The sequence below is a fragment of the Lytechinus variegatus genome, chromosome 15 (assembly GCF_018143015.1).
Source record: "Lytechinus variegatus isolate NC3 chromosome 15, Lvar_3.0, whole genome shotgun sequence".
In the NCBI taxonomy this organism is placed as follows: domain Eukaryota; kingdom Metazoa; phylum Echinodermata; class Echinoidea; order Temnopleuroida; family Toxopneustidae; genus Lytechinus; species Lytechinus variegatus.
The window spans coordinates 5,061,001-5,080,194 of NC_054754.1; the positions used below are offsets into that span (position 1 = coordinate 5,061,001).

The 19,194-nt window shown below is 34.3% G+C and overlaps 1 long non-coding RNA gene across 1 annotated transcript; it reads left to right on the forward strand.

Annotated features, from left to right (window-relative positions):
* The first annotated feature begins 1,574 nt into the window (after window positions 1-1,574).
* LOC121428933 lies at window positions 1,575-6,535 on the forward strand. The gene is made up of 4 exons (XR_005971856.1): window positions 1,575-2,189; window positions 3,550-3,671; window positions 5,511-5,626; window positions 6,390-6,535. It is a non-coding gene; the product is annotated as an uncharacterized LOC121428933 (long non-coding RNA).
* Window positions 6,536-19,194: the final 12,659 nt, after the last annotated feature.

Sequence of the window (19,194 nt, forward strand, 5' to 3'; positions counted from 1 at the left end):
ACAAGCTCAATTGACTTTACCAGCATTGTAATACTGAATTTTGCTACGCATTGACTTCAAAGATTGCAATATCATTAAAGGCGAAAGTAAAGCAGGCACCAAGCCATCCAGAATGCAAAGAGTGTATGGAATGGTGAACTTGGCAACAATCGACTGCTGGTAATCGAATAGCAAGTCATTAATCTTGAAGGTTATTTTCAAGTAGAAGTTCCAGCAATCGATTGTAAGTATTCGATCTGTTTAGCTTTTACATATCTCAACGTACTCTCCTACTTAAATTGATTCATACAGGCATTTCATTCTTCTTTTTAAAATGATCATATCAGGCATATTAAGATGGGGTTATTTGCTGCCATCTGCCGGTATACACAGGAGAGGTTGCATTATAAAATACAGGCCGGCTTTGCTTCTTACGGTACTGTAGTGTGTGTGTGTGTGTGTGTGAGAGAGAGAGAGGGAGAGAGAGAGAGAGGAAGAGCGGGAAGCTGGAGGGGAGAGAGGGGGATGGAGGGAGGTGGGGGAGGGGGCACCCGTACGTAGCGCTGTTCACGTCAGCTGTAGTACTCTACAATGGTACCCCACCCCTATCTAGACACGTGAATTGGCGTAGCCTCTTTACAGACCAATTTATGATTAATTATCGTCGTGCTGTGGCGCGTGGCTGTGATGGGCGTGGCGTATCGTAACTCTTGTCCGTCTTGGGAGAGGGCGGTGGCGAAGGGGCGGTGGCTGGGGAATGAAAAGGTTTCCCAGTAGTTGGGCTTATCATGTTTGAATTATCCGATTGTAAATAATAAAATTCGTAATCATGGTGATAACCATGATATAAATGATACACGGTAATATATGAAAATGATAAAATAATAAATATAATAAATAATAGCATGATAATGTAAAAGAATTAGTGATTTTATTTTTTGTCAATCACATGTCGATATATATATATATATATATATATATATATATATATATATATATATATAGCTTATAATGACTTCAAGGTGTTCTTTTTTATTACTATTTTTTACCCCAAATTGTGAATTAAAATTCCATTTTGATAAGCTATTACTGGAGTCCTGTCCTCGAGTAGTTAAAGGTGAGTTTTAGATATATATTAAATAATAAATAGTGATATGCTTAGGATTAATTGTTAAATAAAATGTTTCCACTAGTCAAGATTTATTCTCTAATTTACGTTTAATGTCATTTTAATTTAGTACTATATTATTATCATTATTATTATTATTTTTGTTAAAATTATCATTATTATTATCATTATTATCACTGTTATTACCATTATTGTTTTTTCATTAATATCATCATTATCATTATATTAGTACTATATAGTTGTTATTATTATTATTATCATCAATATCATTATAATTATTAATATTATCATCATTTTCCTGTGAATATTATCATATAATCAATCATATTCAGTTAACTAATATTTTCATTCTTATCATCATTGATACTAAGGTCATCATCATCATTGATCATTGTTATTTTCATTATTATTATCATCTGCATTTTTTTTTGCAAAAGGTCATGAATCAATTGCTAATTCCAACAGAATCAAACAAGGGCATAACAACGTATCTCAAAATTTGACAATTTTGAGGGCATCTTATAAAAAACTGTATATTAGAAATATGACCATGGTGGTAAGAAAACATATCATAACAGGTAATCCCGCATTGTCGTTATGAGTTCATTAGAAGAGATCTGTGGAGCGGGCGGTGGAGACGAGCACTGTTCCAATCTTCCTCTAAGATTAACATGAAAAGGTCTACAATACTAGACTACCAGGTAATCTCCTCTTTCAGTCTTGAATGATTTATCCTCCATTGACGATAGTTTTGACAAGAAACCGCGCATTCCTGTACCTCCAGCTCCATGACGTGGGGTCGTCGTGACTGAGCTCCGTTATATACTGTATCTTGAATTATCTAAAGACTTGTATGTCTAGCAAATTGATGGTTGTCAACCGTTGTATATGCCGACATTTTTATTGAGGAGTATGATACTGGCGATGATGATAATCATTTTATCAGAGTATGGACCTATGACCATTGACCAGAGCCGCAGCCAGGTCATGTCCACCAGCTAGCATACGGCTTGTTTACGCAGCTACATCTTGCATTACAGTGAAAACAACAGTGTGATGTTGTATACCAGAGATGATCCATGTGAGTAAACTTTCTTTCTTTGGCTGTTATCCTTCGTAGTAGTACAGTAGTACGAATCAAAATAAGTTTGCTACTGTCAAGATTGGATATAGTCACTATTGACTATACCGAAAAGTTCATACTCATCTTGTGAGCATTTAAATAAAGTGTCTTGAAAGATGATGAAATCACTGGCGGATCCAGAGGGGCACAGCCGGCCCGTCCCCCCCCCCCCCCCTCTTGAGAGGCACAAATAACAATTGTCATGTAAATATGCTGTTGTAACACAAATAAAACCCTCCTGCCCCCTTTTTCGGGGGGGGGGGGAGGGGTTGTAAAATTTTCCTCAGAAAAATGGGGATCCGCCCCTGAATGAAATGTAATGATATATTTCCCTTCAAGTGAAGTGGTATGGATCCCTTTTTCGTATTTCATGTACTTTTCCAACGTCGGTTTCCGTGTGACACTACCCTACCCCGACTCCCTGTGAACATTATGGTGAATTTGGTAGGCCAATGAGATAAATGGATAGTGTGGTAGGGGGCGTGTAGGATTTTGGTGTTATTATGTAATAAGTTGGTGATTTTATATTCTATATGTATAAACTTTATATAATTTTTTTATTTTGTTTTACAGAAAATCTTTATAAAATACTTCCCCACCCCAACAATCGTTGATTTTTAATCAATTATAATAGAGAAAAATCAAACAAAACTTACATTTCCTCAAAATCGGGAGTAAAATAAGAATGTTGTGACATGCTGAAGTTTGGTCGGGATGCTAATAAAGGCCGATGACGTATTTATATTGTAATTTATGATTTTTATTCCAAGAAATATGAAATATTTGATTCTCTCGATATGATGTGATAAAGGTTCCTTTGATATGCGGAATTGTCATTGTTGTAATTTCGAGTGATTTGATGAAGAGTCTCCTTATCGTCAAATTAGAGCTGTTTGTGAAAAATTAAGTATTTTTTTTTACATGTCGTTAAATCACTTTCTTTATATTTATCTTATTTTGGTTAAATTTTCAGCGAATACTTGTTCGAAGTATCTCTTTTTCTTTTGATCAAGTTTTCGGTGGGAGTGCATTTGCCCTTTAATTTTAACTGATATGATGATTGCATGTTCCGGCCTTGATTAGATTAAAGTTTCTGGCATATGAGATCCTCCAAGGTTTGTTTCATTTTTTTTTTTTTTTGGGGGGGGCAAGTCTCAAAATATTGTTATAAACGCGAGAAGAATTGAAATTAGGTGTGTGTTTTTAATTTAATGTCATTGCTCTTGACTGTCTCTCAATATATTTGCTAGTTAGCATTCATCTGATTTTTATTAAACTTTCAGCGTTAAGCTTGTTCAATGTTTCTCTTTTTCTCCAGATTAAGTTTTCGTTTGGAGTGGATTTGCCAATTTGATCTGAAATGATATGATGATCATGGCCCTGGAAAGTGTGAGTGCTGCGTGTGTTACTTTCCATAGGCAAGACCCCCGTGGAATTCCGGTAGGTGTGACCATAGTAGGTCCATGGTGGGACGGACAACATTGTTTTATTTTTTTGCTTGTCAAATTTCTGAGGACTAAAATAACCCAAAAGAAACCCTCTTTGTTTTCTTCAGTCAAATTTCTCGACCTGATGATGATTCCATTTTTTAAATTCATGGTCTTGATAATGTATTGGCTAGCCGTTAAGTACAGGAAAGGTTCAACCTGAACAGTTAGTTGTAGAAATAGCAGAAAAAATATTGATTAAGGTTTTAGGAAAATACATTAAATATCAAATATCAATAGTTTCAAGGTTTGGATTTGTGACGTAACAAAGGAGCAGCTGCCCCATATGATAAGTAAGATAAAATACATACATTTATTATTTTTTAATGTTTCGTGATGTCAAATTTTTGTTTGCTTTTGTAAGAGAGGCATGTAGCGCTTGTGACATGATTTGTGTATTGATATACTGAAGGTACAATAAAACCATTTGTTATTTTTTTGAGAAAGTGATATTTCATTTATTTTTACCATAGTAACTATATGATATTTAGGAAAGCTGCTCGCAAAAGTCGTCACAAATCAAATAATCCAAATTCTAGTAACTTTTAACTCTTTGATAGGTTTTACTCAAAAACCGCCGATGTTTTTCATATTATTTTTTCTGCAATTTTCACAATAAATAAAAACGTTTTGTTTGTCAGGGTGAAGTTCCCCTTTAAAGGACAAGTCTACCCCAACAAAAACTTGATTTGAATAAAAAGAGAAATAAATTAACAAGCGTAACACTGAAAATGTCATCAAAATCAGATGTAAAATGAGAAAGTTATTGCATTTTAAAGTTTCGCTTCACTTCACAAAACAGTTATATGCACATCTCGGTCGGTATGCAAATATGAACTGATGACATCACTCACTCACTATTTCTTTTGTATTTTCTTATATGAAATATCTTTATTTTCTTGTCATTGTCATGTGAAATGAAGTTTAATTCATTCCTCCCTGAACACGTGGAATTCCATTATTTCAACATTTTGTGCTTCATGCAAGGAGGTCCTAATCGTCAAATTCGTAAAAATTGAAATATTGTATAATTCAAACAAGAAAAAAACAAAAGAAATAGTGAGTGAGTGACATCATCGACTCTCTCACTTGGATATAACTGGCTCGTTCATGTAACTATTTTGTTAAAAATAAGCGAAACTTTTAAAAGTCATAACTTTCTTATTTTACATCCAATTTTGATGAAATTTTCAGCATTGTTCTTGTCTGATTTTTCTCTATGGATTCAAATCAACATTTTTCCGAGGTGGAATTGACCTTTAAGGGTGTAATTGGCATGTGAGGTTCTCTAAGGTTTGCTTTACTTATATTTGTGGGGGGGAGTCTCACAATATTGTATCATCGCGAGAAGAAGTGGGGTTTTTTATTTGGTTTTACTTCATGTATGTGGAGTTTTTAACCTACAAAATGTAACTAAACTATGTCAGTACAACTACAGGAAAGTGACAATAAAAAAAATTGATTTTTTTTTTTTATTAAAGATGTCCAAGTGGAAATTATGTCATTGAAAGTCGGACGAGAAGTGGACTTTCCTGCTTAGAAGTTCACTCACTCCCTCATTATCTCTTTAATTATAGTTTTACTTCGATAGTTTTACTTAATTGAATTAAGTTGGTGTAAAATGGATGCAAAGAAAATAAGTAAATTTTACTGAGAACTTCCAAAGTAATAATTATTTCAAAGAATTAAGGTAGTTTCTTAACATAATTCAATTAAGTGAATACTAAGGTAATTTTTATACAGTGTACAAAACTGACCACCATTGATTGGTGTCTTGAAAATTATTTTACAGCAACTGGCTGATGGAGAGGGTATGGTTTACGTGCAGACTGGTGACTGAAGGAGTAACCAGAGAATTGGAGATGGAACACCCCCCCCCCCCCGGAAAAAAACTGAGGTCATTAGAAAGTAAGTAGCGTAATCTGTCAACACTGTGCAAATAATGTAGTATCATATTTTGTATAATCTTTAACATTCTTTTATTACGCTATAACATTCACTAATGATGTTTCCTTCGCTGTATTTGTACATTTACAAACATGTTATCGATTAAACCTCTTTAAGATGTTTTCTGTTACTATATAAGTGACAGAGAACCCCGTAAATTTTGTTTATTTGTTTACTGAAGGAAAGTGGAAGCATAAAATTGTTATTACGGAGTGTTTTAGTTACAATTAATACTCTGCGAGGTTAGATCATCTTGTATTTTATTTCGGACATGTAATTTAAAACAATATCTTTTAAATGCAAATATTTATTACAGGTCTCCCTACGTGGTTCATTTCAATGAAAAGCGGATTGCAATACATGCATCGCCCGTATGAGGCTATATAGACAATCGGGTAAAGTGGTCATGTCATCGTAAGATACAGAGGCGTATTCTTTTTAACATTTTGTTAAATAAGATAAGATACACTGTTAATCTTGGTCTTCTACTTATTATTTTTACTGAGCGTATCTGTTAATCAGTAAAAATGACATAAAAAGTGTCGAGAATGAAATAAAAAAACAACAAATTAGCGTAATTGATTAATTAAATATACTTGTAGATTTTGATTTCGAACAATCGTGTTTTTAAGACATGGTTGACGTGCATGCTGATTTTAGTTACTGAATAATGTAGCTTAATTCATACCATCACTATTTTTGTTTTGCTTTCTTATCCGATCAGACATGCTCCACATTTCAAGCAAGAAGGACAGATTTTGAAATCCGACGGGACAATCGTTAAAACAGTTCTTCTAAGATAGAGTGGGCTGGCTACAAAGATCAACGAGGTGGACCATGAACAAGGCGCAGATTATGTAGTTGCTATGCGTCCCTCAAAAAAAGGAAACTGGGATTCTCATATTGTTTTTCTCCTAAGGCAAATTCATTATAATATTTCATTTGCATTATATTTTCACTTTTATACACACAATTCAATAATTCCTCTAATTTTATACCTAATCTGCCACAAACACTTTACGCATTAAAGGGAATGGTCCAGGCTAGAGATATTTTTTATCTTAATAAATATGGTAAAATTTACAGAGCAAAATGCTGAAAATTTGACCGAAATCGGATAACAAATAACAAAGTTATTGAATTTTAAAGATTTGTATTATTCTGGTGAAACAGTTCTAGGAATGTTTTTATGAATATTCACTATATAGGTTGGCTGATGATTTCATATACCCACTTGTTCTTTTGTATTTTATTATAAGAAATTAGGTTTATTCTAAAATTTTCTACCAAAAACGAAATAATTGGATTGACAACTGATTAAATAAGTGCAACTTATTTTATCATAATGGAGACACATCACTAACTCATGAATGAAAAAATGTTTCAGTTATGATTTTAATGTAATAACACAAAAAACAAGGAAAGTGGGGATGTGACTGTGACATCATCAGCCCACCTAATGATTATTCATGACTATGTGCATATAACTGCTATCACAAATTATTGTTAAACTTTAAATTCAATAAATTCTTTGTTATCCGATTTTGATGAAATTTTCAGCATTTTGCTCCCTGAATTTCACTCAATTCATTTAGATATAAATATTTTGAGCCCAGACCGTCCCTTTAATGAGCAATACGAGTTTGAAATTTTAATGCCAAAACCATGTTGCACAGAAAATTTGGACAAGATTGGCTTGTGTTACGACACCCGAACTTATTCGACGATTGACTCAATATCATTTCTTTTGTATACATTATTACATATCTCACTGATCACTGAAATAAGAGTGCATTGAGAATGATTAATACCTTTCTGAACAAATCGTTTCTGAAAGTCCTCGATATTTGTTGTTTTAATTTGTCTTGCGTGAATGATTTACCAAGTTTTTGGTCTCAAATTAAAGATGAGATTTAACTCTTACCATGTATCAAATTCATAGTAAAAACATTTGAAATCTATCTCTAAATACGGGTTCCCTTTTTTTGTTGGACGCACTGTCTTACCCCGTCTATTAGGGTCAATACAATGATAAGGGGCGAAATGCAGTAAGATTTTACTCCGGTCTCCTCCGCAATCAAATTCTGAAATCGATTGAAATTTGGACGCGGAAGTGGACTCCCTGTCTGAATATGATTGGAGGGATCTTAAAAAATACCTACATTGGCGAGCTATAAAGCCCACATGGTCCTGGGAAGCGGGGTGATGGTATGTGTGCCAAATTAGAAATGTCAGGAAAATCACCTTCATTTTTTTTGTTGACCCCCCCCCCCCCCTCTGTTTTTGGTTGTCAAATTCTTGGGACCAAAACGACCCTCATTTTGTAGTGAAAACTTTCTCTTTATGTTTTGGGGTCAAATTTTCTTCAGCACCCCTGCCCCCCAAAAAATCGTTCCAAGGGCCATGGATGTCGATTTGTGTTGTGAATTTTTGTCCAAGGGGGGGGGTGATCTCTGGTTTCACCCCCCTCCCCTTGAATAGTATGATGTCACGGACCATAGAGCCCTGATTTAACCATTATACCTGCGAGCTTATAATCTGTATTCTTTGGTTATGATCCCCGGGTTATGACCATGAGGTAATTCAGCAAACTTCTTGAATTCCCAGCACAACATCGAAATGCTTCCACAAATCTTAATCTGAGTAATTGATTATTTCTCTTTTTACTGACTTATCTCAACCTGATTATGGTCATCAAAATAAATCCCAACGATTTCCATCACAAAACAATTCTGATAAATTTGGAAAACCGAGAAATACATGACAAATTGAAAAGAAATACATACAAAAGAAAATAATATTGCGATATTGATTTCTGTCAAGTGTATTTGATCAGACTGACCGACAGAGAGTCTGAATAAAAAATGGGACTTTAGTTAGCTTATTAGAGCAAACCTTTGATTTTAAGCATAAAGTTGCATGATATAATGAAAAATTTCGAAGAATTTGTTCTTACAGTTTTGTAGATGATGCCGAATTTCGGGGTTGTGTGCGGGAATTTCTTTTAGAATCCGATGACAGGGGCAAATAATATATCTGGAAGCGTGACTTTATGTTTTTAAGGCCTTTTCTTACCATACGTCTGGTCCATTCAGAATAAATCGTATTTTGCTTATTTTCAGAAAAAGTATTTGAGGTTAAAATTAGCTGTAAATATACTAATATAATCTTTTTGGATGATTTATTTTGGACTCGGTAGTGGACCAAATTGTTTTCGAAAAAGAACCCGAGAATGAAAGAAAAAAAAAAGGTTACCAAAAACTTAATTGACTCATGGTGTCTGAATTAAAAAAAAAAGATCATATATACACCATGCAAGTAACACATCTGCTCTTTAATTTGATAAATCAATTTAACAAGTGTCTTTAAAAGAACAACGTTCTATTTCTTTAAAATTATGCTTGCACATGGGTAACAGAAGATGGCTGATCATCAAAAAAATGGAATAACTATTTATTCCGAAAGCCAGCTTGTAAAAAGTCTTCATTTATTTCAAGATTTTTTTTTAAATAGAACTTCACTTGTACTTAAAGGTCAAGTCCACCTAAGAAAAATGTTGATTTGAATCGATAGAGAAAAATCAGACAAGCACAATGCTGAAAATTTCATCAAAATCGGATGTAAAATAAGAAAGTTATGACATTTCAAAGTTTCGCTTATTTTCAACAAAATATTTATATGAACAAGCCAGTTACATCCAAATGAGAGAGTCGATGATGTCACTCACTCACTATTTCTTTTGTTTTTTATTGTTTGAATTATACAATATTTCAATTTTTACGAATTTGACGATTAGGACCTCCTTGCCTGAAGCACAAAATGTTGAAATAATGGAATTCCATGTGTTCAGGGAGGAATGAAACTTCATTTCACATAACAATGACGAGAAAATAAAAATATTTCATATTTCATATAAAAAAATACACAAGAAATAGTGAGTGAGTGATGTCATCAACTCTCTCATTTGGATGTAACTGGCTCGTTCATATAACTATTTTGTTGAAAATAAGCGAAACTTTAAAATGCCATAACTTTCTTATTTTACATCCGATTTTGATGAAATTTTCAGTGTTATGCTTGTTGAATTTTTCTTTTATTCAAATCAAGTTTTTGTTGGGGTGGACTTGTCCTTTAATCAATGGAGTATTAGATCAAGGAGCGGCCACGGTACATTAATTAGAAGACATGCGATTTACTTGTTTTAAAGTTCAGTTTTCGTCCGCCAAAAAGTGTTGTGGAAATCCTTTCTTGGAACCGATGTACTGGCCCTTGCGTTAAGTATATTATACAAATAAAAGAATATGCCCTACATAGCTTTGCAAATATGTAGTGATCAACCAATCATTTTTTTATGAATGGAACCTATAAATCTTAATGAAAAATGGATATGGAAAAAGGTGTAAGAGGATAATATTCGAGAGTACCAAAACTAAGAATTAAAGGGAAGTACACGAATTTGATAATTTTTGCAAAGTTTTCAGAAGTCGTTAGGCCACCGCACACCTTACCATGCTTACGACTGTTCGCGATCCGATTTTGGAACAAATCGCATTTTGCTAATTTTTTTAAAATGTGAATGGAACATATTTCATTTGAGGTTAATATTTATTGAAAGAATACTAATATAACCATTTTGAACGATTGCAAGCCTTTATTTTGGAGTTAAGGCCAAATAAGTTGCAAATTGAAGCGAATCGCACGACTGCTATGACGTCATTGCGACTAGATATTAAATTTGCTTGTATTCTAAGAAGGATGGTAGAATATAAACAGACTTAAACATAGGAATTCATACGATGATTTCGAACATTACGCGGTAAGATATTCCAAGTCTCAATATTAGCATCAAATTCTACTACGTTTTATTCCAAAATTGAGTCGCAGACCAATCGTAAGGTGTGCGATCGCTTTTACACTACTTCAGCATAACAGGCTTTGATAATATTGCTCCAAATTAGGAATGTTTCATGCTTCACCTTTACACATGCAGAACGCATTTATATTGTACTTTACTTATTGCTCTCTTTTTCAAAATAATATCTGTTGGAAAATTCATTTTTGTCGAACCATGTCATATTGCAGCTATTTTTTCGATCCATTAAAGGGATGGTCCGGGCTGAAAGTATTTATAGCTTAATAGAGTGGAATTTACTGAGCAAAATGCCGAATATTTCATCAAAATCGGATAACCAATGACAAAGATATTGAATTTTAATTTCTAGCAATATTTTGTGAAAACAGTCGTCATGAATATTCAGAAGGTGGGCTGATGATGTCACATCTCCACTTGTTCTTTTGTATTTTATTATATGAAATTAGGTTTATTCATTTTTCTTCCAAGAACTAGAATCAACTGATTTGGTGCATTAGATATTTATTACTGCAACTTATTTCATTATAAGGGAGACATATCATTCACGCAAGTATTAAATAATGAAAAAAATATGATCTTATGTTATAACATAAGAAAACAGAAAGTGGAGATGCGACATCTTCAGCCCCGCATACATTCGTAATTCCGAAGGTTCGGATATTCCGAAGGTCCGTGAATCCGAAAACGAAATGGTTTTCGTAATTCCGAAGGTTCATTAGTACGAAAACGAAATGATTAAAGAACCTTATTTCGTTTTCGGATTAACGAACCTTCAGAACAACGAACCTTATTGCATTTTCGAATTATCGAACCTTTGGAATAACTCCACAAATGTACGGATTAACGAACCCTTTTACGTTTTCGGATTAACGAACATCGAGGTTTTGGCAATTTACGTGTTTCGGAATTACAAACCTTCGGAATAAAGAACCTTCGGAATTACGAACCTTCGGAATTACAAGTGTAACCCATCAGCCCACCTAATGAATATTCATGACGAATGCTTTCACAAAACATTACTAAAGTTTAAACTTCAATATCTTTATTATTTGTCATCCGATAATGATTTAATTTTCAGCATTTTGCTCAGTGAATTCTACTGTATGTATTTATAAATATTTTCAGCCCGGACCATCCCTTTAAGATATCTTTGTTGTGTGTATTTTTTCTTATTCTTTGAGGTCAAATACAACATATAATTATATAGAAAAAAATAAAGTGTTGACATTAAAATTCGGTTCTTGTTGCTTCTAGTTAATTTTGAAGCTTTATTTTACTTGTGAGAAAATGTAGCCTATATCCACTAAGGTCATATAAAACTTGAATGACAGAACAGAAACAAATGTAGTTTTTACTTCCAGGCTATGGAGGCTCTAATCAGTCTCTCGTATGTTCTTTCTAAGGAGAAATAACTGGAAGCAGAGGAAACCCATTATATTTCTCACCTTTCCGTGTTTTACTCCGCTTTAAGTCTGTGAACTGGAAGAAGAGGAAACTCATGCTATTTCTTACCTTTTCGAGTTTTACTCCGCTTTAAGTCTGTGAACCGGAAGCATAGGAAACTCATGCTATTTCTCACCTTTCCGAGTTTTACTCTGCTTTAAGTCTGTGAACCGGAAGCAGAGGAAACTTATGCTATTTCTTACCTTTCCGAGTTTTACTCCGCTTTAAGTCTGTGAACCGGAAGCAGAGGAAACTCATGCTATTTCTCACCTTTCCGAGTTTTACTCTGCTTTAAGTCTGTGAACCGGAAGCAGAGGAAACTCATGCTATTTCTTACCTTTCCGAGTTTTACTCTGCTTTAAGTCTGTGAACCGGAAGCAGAGGAAACTCATGCTATTTCTCACCTTTCCGAGTTTTACTCTGCTTTAAGTCTGTGAACCGGAAGCAGAGGAAACCAATTCTATTTCTCACCTTTCCGAGTTTTACTCTGCTTTAAGTCTGTGAACCGGAAGCAGAGGAAACTTATGCTATTTCTTACCTTTCCGAGTTTTACTCCGCTTTAAGTCTGTGAACCGGAAGCAGAGGAAACTCATGCTATTTCTCACCTTTCCGAGTTTTACTCTGCTTTAAGTCTGTGAACCGGAAGCAGAGGAAACTCATGCTATTTCTTACCTTTCCGTGTTTTACTCTGCTTTAAGTCTGTGAACCGGAAGCAGAGGAAACTCATTCTATTTCTCACCATTCCATGTTTTACTCCGCTTTAAGTCTGTGAACCGGAAGCAGAGGAAACTCATTCTATGTCTCACCTTTATGTGTTTTACTCTGCTTTAAGTCTGTGAACCAGAAGCAGAGGAAACTCAATCTATTTCTTACCTTTCCGTGTTTTACTCTGCTTTAAGTCTGTGAACCGGAAGCAGAGGAAACTCATGCTATTTCTCACCTTTTTGAGTTTTTCTCCGCTTTAAGTCTGTGGACAGGAAACAGAGGACACACTTTATTTCTCACCTCTCCGAGTTGAATACTGCTTTGTTAGGCCTTTTTACTGGACGCAAAGGAAACAAATATTCCAATACTTTCCATATTGTCTGCGTTGAACAAGAGAGGGGGAGGGGTGGAGATTGCTTATGCTTCATAAAGATAACGGAGTGATGACTCTTGATTTTTATTCCAGTGGAATATAGGCCTTAGGAATGTGGGGGGCTGCAAAATGAGATACGGGATGAAAATTTCCTTTTAGGAACGAATAATGAAAAATTGACCCTGTTACTACCCCTTTGACCCCTTAACCCCTTGAATATCATTATTTTTATTATGATCCAAATCGCTTATCAGTTTCAATTTTCCTATTACACATGAAACAGATAGAAGTGGAAAAACATAAATGAAGGCATTTGCCTAAAAAAATGGGACTTCTAGTATGATTCAATCGTCGGGGCCTGTCTTAATGTGAGAGTGAGTTTGTTCCATACCATTGAAGTTATAACAGTGAAGTTTCATCTCCGGACTGTTTTATTTTAGTTAGATAATTATGTCAACTAAAGTCTTCCGAGGATCGAGTTCTTCTACCTGGTACCTAAATTTCTAAACAATCAGACAAATATTTCGGGGCGAGGTTAATATGGGATTTGAATGTACAAAAAAAATAGGAAGTAGTTTGAAAATGATTCGTTGTCTAATCGGGAGACAGTGTACATTATGTATTTGGGGTTCAGGAGGTGTGTCACAGCGGATTTTGAAAAAAAGATGAGCGGTCCAATCTGTTCTTATGTCCAGAAATGATTTAATCATTTCCCATTCTCTATCTGTATGTGAAATTTTCATTTGTCAACTGGACGCGGGAGGGTGGAAGTAGGGCCCTACTTGGCACCATTTCTAACAGAACAAAACCGTCATTTTAACATGTGGAATTTGTGTACACTCTAAAAAAAAAATTGGGTAAAAGTGCTCCATGGAGGTAATTATCTGTTCAACCAACATTGGGCATTTGGGGAGGGGCTTTTCTATTTATCCAGTGTAATGAAAATTTTGCCCATTCTTATGTAATTGCTTCTTATTTTTAAACCTTACTGGACGATATGCTTCCCGCATTGGTAAAAGACGGCCCAAAATTGGTTGGACACATAATTACTCTCGTGGTGGTAAAAAAATTACCCAATACTTTGTTTACAGTGTACATTAAGTTAGTGAGAATAAATAAGAAAGAATGAATTAGTTCAAGTTATAGGGTATTCAGATGACCTTCATTAAAGGTCAAGTCCACCTCAGAAAAATGTTGATTTGAATCAATAGAGAAAAATCAAACAATCACAATGGTGAAAATTTCATCAAAATTGGATGTAAAATAAAGTTATGACATTTCAAAGTTTCGCTTATTTTTAACAAAATAGTAATATGAAGGAGCCAGTTACATCCAAATGAGAAGGTGGATGATGTCACTCACCATTTCTTTTGTTTTTTATTGTTTTAATTATACAATATTTCATTTTTTACGAATTTCATGATTAGGACTTCCTTGCCTGAAGCACAAAATGTTAAAATAATGGAATTCCACGTGTTCAGGGAGGAATGAAACTTCATTTCACATGGCAATGAAGAGAAAATCAAAATATTTCATATAATAAAATACAAAAGAAAAAGTGAGTGAGTGATGTCATCAGTTCCCTAATTTCATTACCGACCGATTTGTGCATGTAACTGTTTTGTGAAATGAAGCGAAACTTTAAAATGTCATAACTGTCTTATTCTACATCCGATTTTGATGAAATTTTCGGTGTTACGCTTGTTGAATTTTTCTCTTTTTATTCAAATCAAGTTTTTAATGGGGTGGACTTGTCCTTTAAAGACTTCAAAATAATGAAAAGTTCCGCAAATCCCTGTCATTGGGACCTATGAAGTTGGTAACGTTACCAGTATGAAATATCACCGTGGACAACTTTTCATTCACTTTTGTGCATGTAGAACATATTTCTAATCAATTCAAATATAATCATTAAAAATCAAAGTAATAAATGAACCTACATAAGATGCAGCCATGTCCCCGAGTTGTTACTAAGTTGAATTGAAATTGTCTTGAAAATAAAATAAACATATTTCCTATTCTTAAAATTATAAAAGCCTGGGTATAAATACTCACATCCTAATCTATCCCAATAACCGCACGTAAACATAACTAATTCGCCCATCTATTGCTTTTGATAAAAGATAAATAATATGAATTATAGGCGAAAATATATCAAATCTTTAAAAATCATGTCTTGGCCATTTAACTTTTTTCTCAATCTAAAATTCAATTCTAATACTAAGATATTACTGATATTACCCCCAACCCTGTACCCATAACACAATCGTTATCCTTAACCGGTAATAACTCTGATAGTGAACTCGTAACCTCCAAATAATCATTAATCTAGAATTCCTACCCAAACCAAAAGTAGATATCATTTTGGTTGAATTTCTATTTTTCTTTTACTTTTTCTTCTACTCTTCTTCGTTCTTCTTTTTCATAGCTTACTCACTTTCCTTTCAATTTATTTCATTTTATCTGTTTAAAAAAATATGTAAAATCGCTTTCCCTTTTTTGTCATATGAAATGCCCCCGGTCGTTTTATGATTTTGTTTGTCATGATTTCTCCGTTTAATCACATAATAGTTCAGCGCAATACTTTCTGTTTTCGTAAACTTGAATGCTTATGTCTCATAAATTTGCCTTTACATTTCCTTATTTTCTACCATTTAAATATTTTCAAAAGGAATGTTGACCACCGAACTGTGTATGGTAAACCCCTTTCTATCTTCTTTTAATTTCTCTAATGAACAGTTTCAATGCACCTTATATGGTTTCTCATAACGCATCTCATCATATTTTAATCATAATCATTTCGAATACATAATAGTTTAGGTAAATGGCATGTCGAAATCATGCCACATTTCCTCGTAAATGAGAAATAAATTAAAATGGGTTTTAGACTGTTTCAGTCTGTCTCCTCTTCAAATGTTATCTTCCCTTTCCCTTTTCTTCTTTTTCTTCTTCTTCTACTACTACTACTACTACAGCTACTACTACTATTATTACTACTTCTTCTCCTTCTCCTCCTTCTTCCATTCAATTTCCTTCTTTTTTTTGTTAATGCCTTGCTAACTCGCAATTGTCTATACATTTCCCTTATTGTTGACCCTTCCTTTTCAAATATTCATAGTTTGTTATTTTTTACGTTTTGAAAACCCACAATACTTAGAGGTTCGGAAATCTTGAAAATAATTTGAAAAATAATTATATAGGCCTATAGTTTTCGCCAGTTGTCCCCTCTTCTCGTAAATAGATGTTTAAAAATATATTGTTAATATTTTTAATTTTTTTTTATAAATCACGTTTGTTTTTAAAAAGAAAAACAGTTACACTGAAGGTCAGGTTATCTGTTCTAAACAAACATGATGCATGTCAGCATAAAATGAATACAGTACGGTATTTAAAGTAAGGCCGGTCATATTATCATCATCTATCACTAATGTCAAAATCAGACAGTTTTTAAAGCTATTTCTCAATCAACACAATCTAAACTGCTTTTTTGAACGTAGAGGGAGTATGTCAGTAGTCTAGATTTAGACGTGAAACCCTCCATTCACCAGGCAGCGTTGTAATGAATCCATGATTGAATCCGTGGATTTGGAAAGAGTAAGTGTACGGGTTTCCGAGTAAAATAACTGATAACGTCAATATCTAGACTAATAACGCGGACGCCTCTTGGCCGCAGTCGGTTATTAAAAAAGGGGATTTGAAAAGGGGCTGAATTAAATTTGGACGATTTTTATTCCTATAAAGTGTAACGGTAAACTTCAGGTTTTAAAATTTCATAAGGTTCAACGCCAGAAGTAATTATTCATACATTTAGATGGATTTGTAGTGAGACATAAAAAAAAGCTTTGACGTCGCCGGGATGAAATTTGGGGCGGAGTTATGCGGTAATGAAAGTCAACGAGTAGCGTGTGACATTTTGTGGACCTCATCATACACTTGCTAAACGGAAGCAACAACACATTGATGTTTTTTGCTCGTTTTGTTACCTCTGGTTGTATGGAACTGGCATTGTTTTTCGCATTATCTAAAAAAAAATCCAGGAGTTTACTTTTGGTGGCAATATTTTTGTTTGTTGCGAAATGTGTCCTACAGGGGAGGGGCAAATCCCTGTATACTGTTATATTTTCCATTTGATTTATTAAATACCCCCTCCCCGGCTTTCCATCTTTCTATCAAACTTATACACTTACAGATAGTGGTTATAGGCACTGGCGTTCGGGTGGGGCGGGTTCGATTCCCGGCAAAGATTTTTTTGCGGCCTTACCAATAGTGTCATGGGGAACCTCAGTTGATTTAAGCTACGTCTACCATTGTTCTCGTCACTAATTTCTTTCACAATATATGCACATATATTTGTCAGTGTGTGTATGTTGTATAAGATTTCATTATTATCGCTATTATTAATGTTTATCATTATAATTAGTAGCAGTAGTAGTAGTAGTAGCATTTTCAGATAATTATTATGAATTGTTAAGTGTAGAAATACATGACCACATCATTTCTTTTGGGGGGGGTGGGGTGTTGGGGCTATTAGCCTTAGGCTATTGAATCTTCCGAGAAAATAAAAAAAAGAATATCGTGGGCTTACGATAACGTATGTTTAAGTATCGATATATGATTATATATATATATATATATATATATTTAAATAAAAAAGAGTTACCAAAAGCTGTTGTACATGTATAACCTTACACATTTATATATATATATATATATATATATATATATTGTGTAAAGAAATGGATGAAGAGAACAATGGTAGGCGTAGCTTAAATCAAGGCTCCCCAGAGCTCTCTACCCTTTGGAAAAATTGGTGATGCCGAAAAAATGTCTCCGCCGGGAATCGAACCTGGGCCCCCAGCTTTGAACGCCGGTGCCTTAACCACTAGACCACATAGACGGGTTAGTGATAAGGGCGAGCCTGATCCAATTGACCGTCAGATAGACAGATTTTCGACACCATACCAATTATCATTTCCTTTGTCGGGTGAAATGATAATTGATATGGTGTCGAAAATCTGACGGTCAATTGGATCAGGCTCGCCCTTATCACTAACCCGTCTATGTGGTCTAGTGGTTAAGGCACCGGCGTTCAAAGCTGGGGGCCCAGGTTCGATTCCCGGCGGAGACATTTTTTCGGCATCACCAATTTTTCCAAAGGGTAGATAGCTCTGGGGAGTCTTGATTTAAGCTACGCCTACCATTGTTCTCTTCATCCATTTCTTTACACAATATCTAAAATAAAAGAGTTGCCGATGCTGTTGTACATGTATAGCTTCACACACATTTATATATATATATATATATATACATATATTTAAATCCTTGATGATATTATGTCTCTCGAGGTTACCCCAGACGCGTTAGATCCGGAGGGGAGGGGGCGCTCCCCAGGAGAAATATCCTATACATTTTTTGATAAATCATTTGGAAGCACTGTAAACGATAAAACCATTAAACTTGGCATAAAGTACTTTTAAACATACCAAATAGTCCATTATTCGGCGCCCTTCGCGGGACGCGCCTCTGAAAATCCTAATGAAAGGATTAGTCATCATAGAATGAAATGACCTTGCGGTGTAGGTTGCACAAATTTAGTCTAGGCGTATAGGGATACATTGAACCCCCAGATAGCGTGCGCTTTAAGTTACAATTCGCTGATCAATGACTTAAGACCAGTGACCTTATGGTATCATGAGGAGCTAATACAAGAGTAATGTATGTCAATACCTTATAACATTAAAACCATTTTATTAGAATTACCGTTAATGTACATGGTTAAGGAAATCACTGATCCTTCTTCTACTACTACTACTACTACTACTACTACTTCTTCTTCTATACTTTTTCTTTTACTAAGACTACTCATGACAATCATTAAAACAGTAACAATGAAATAAATGGTAGTAATAATGAGAACACTAAATGTAATGGTAGTAGTTATAATGATCTTATGGTGAAATAAGAAGAAGCGGAAGGAGAATAAGAAGAATGATGAGGAGAAGAAGAAAAAAGGAGGAGAATGTTTGAAGAAAAGACGATGAAGAAGATGATGGTCGTGATACTACTCATCAAATTAATGATAACAAGAATTATAAAGTTGTAAGAATTTATTTCATAATCACAACAACATTACAT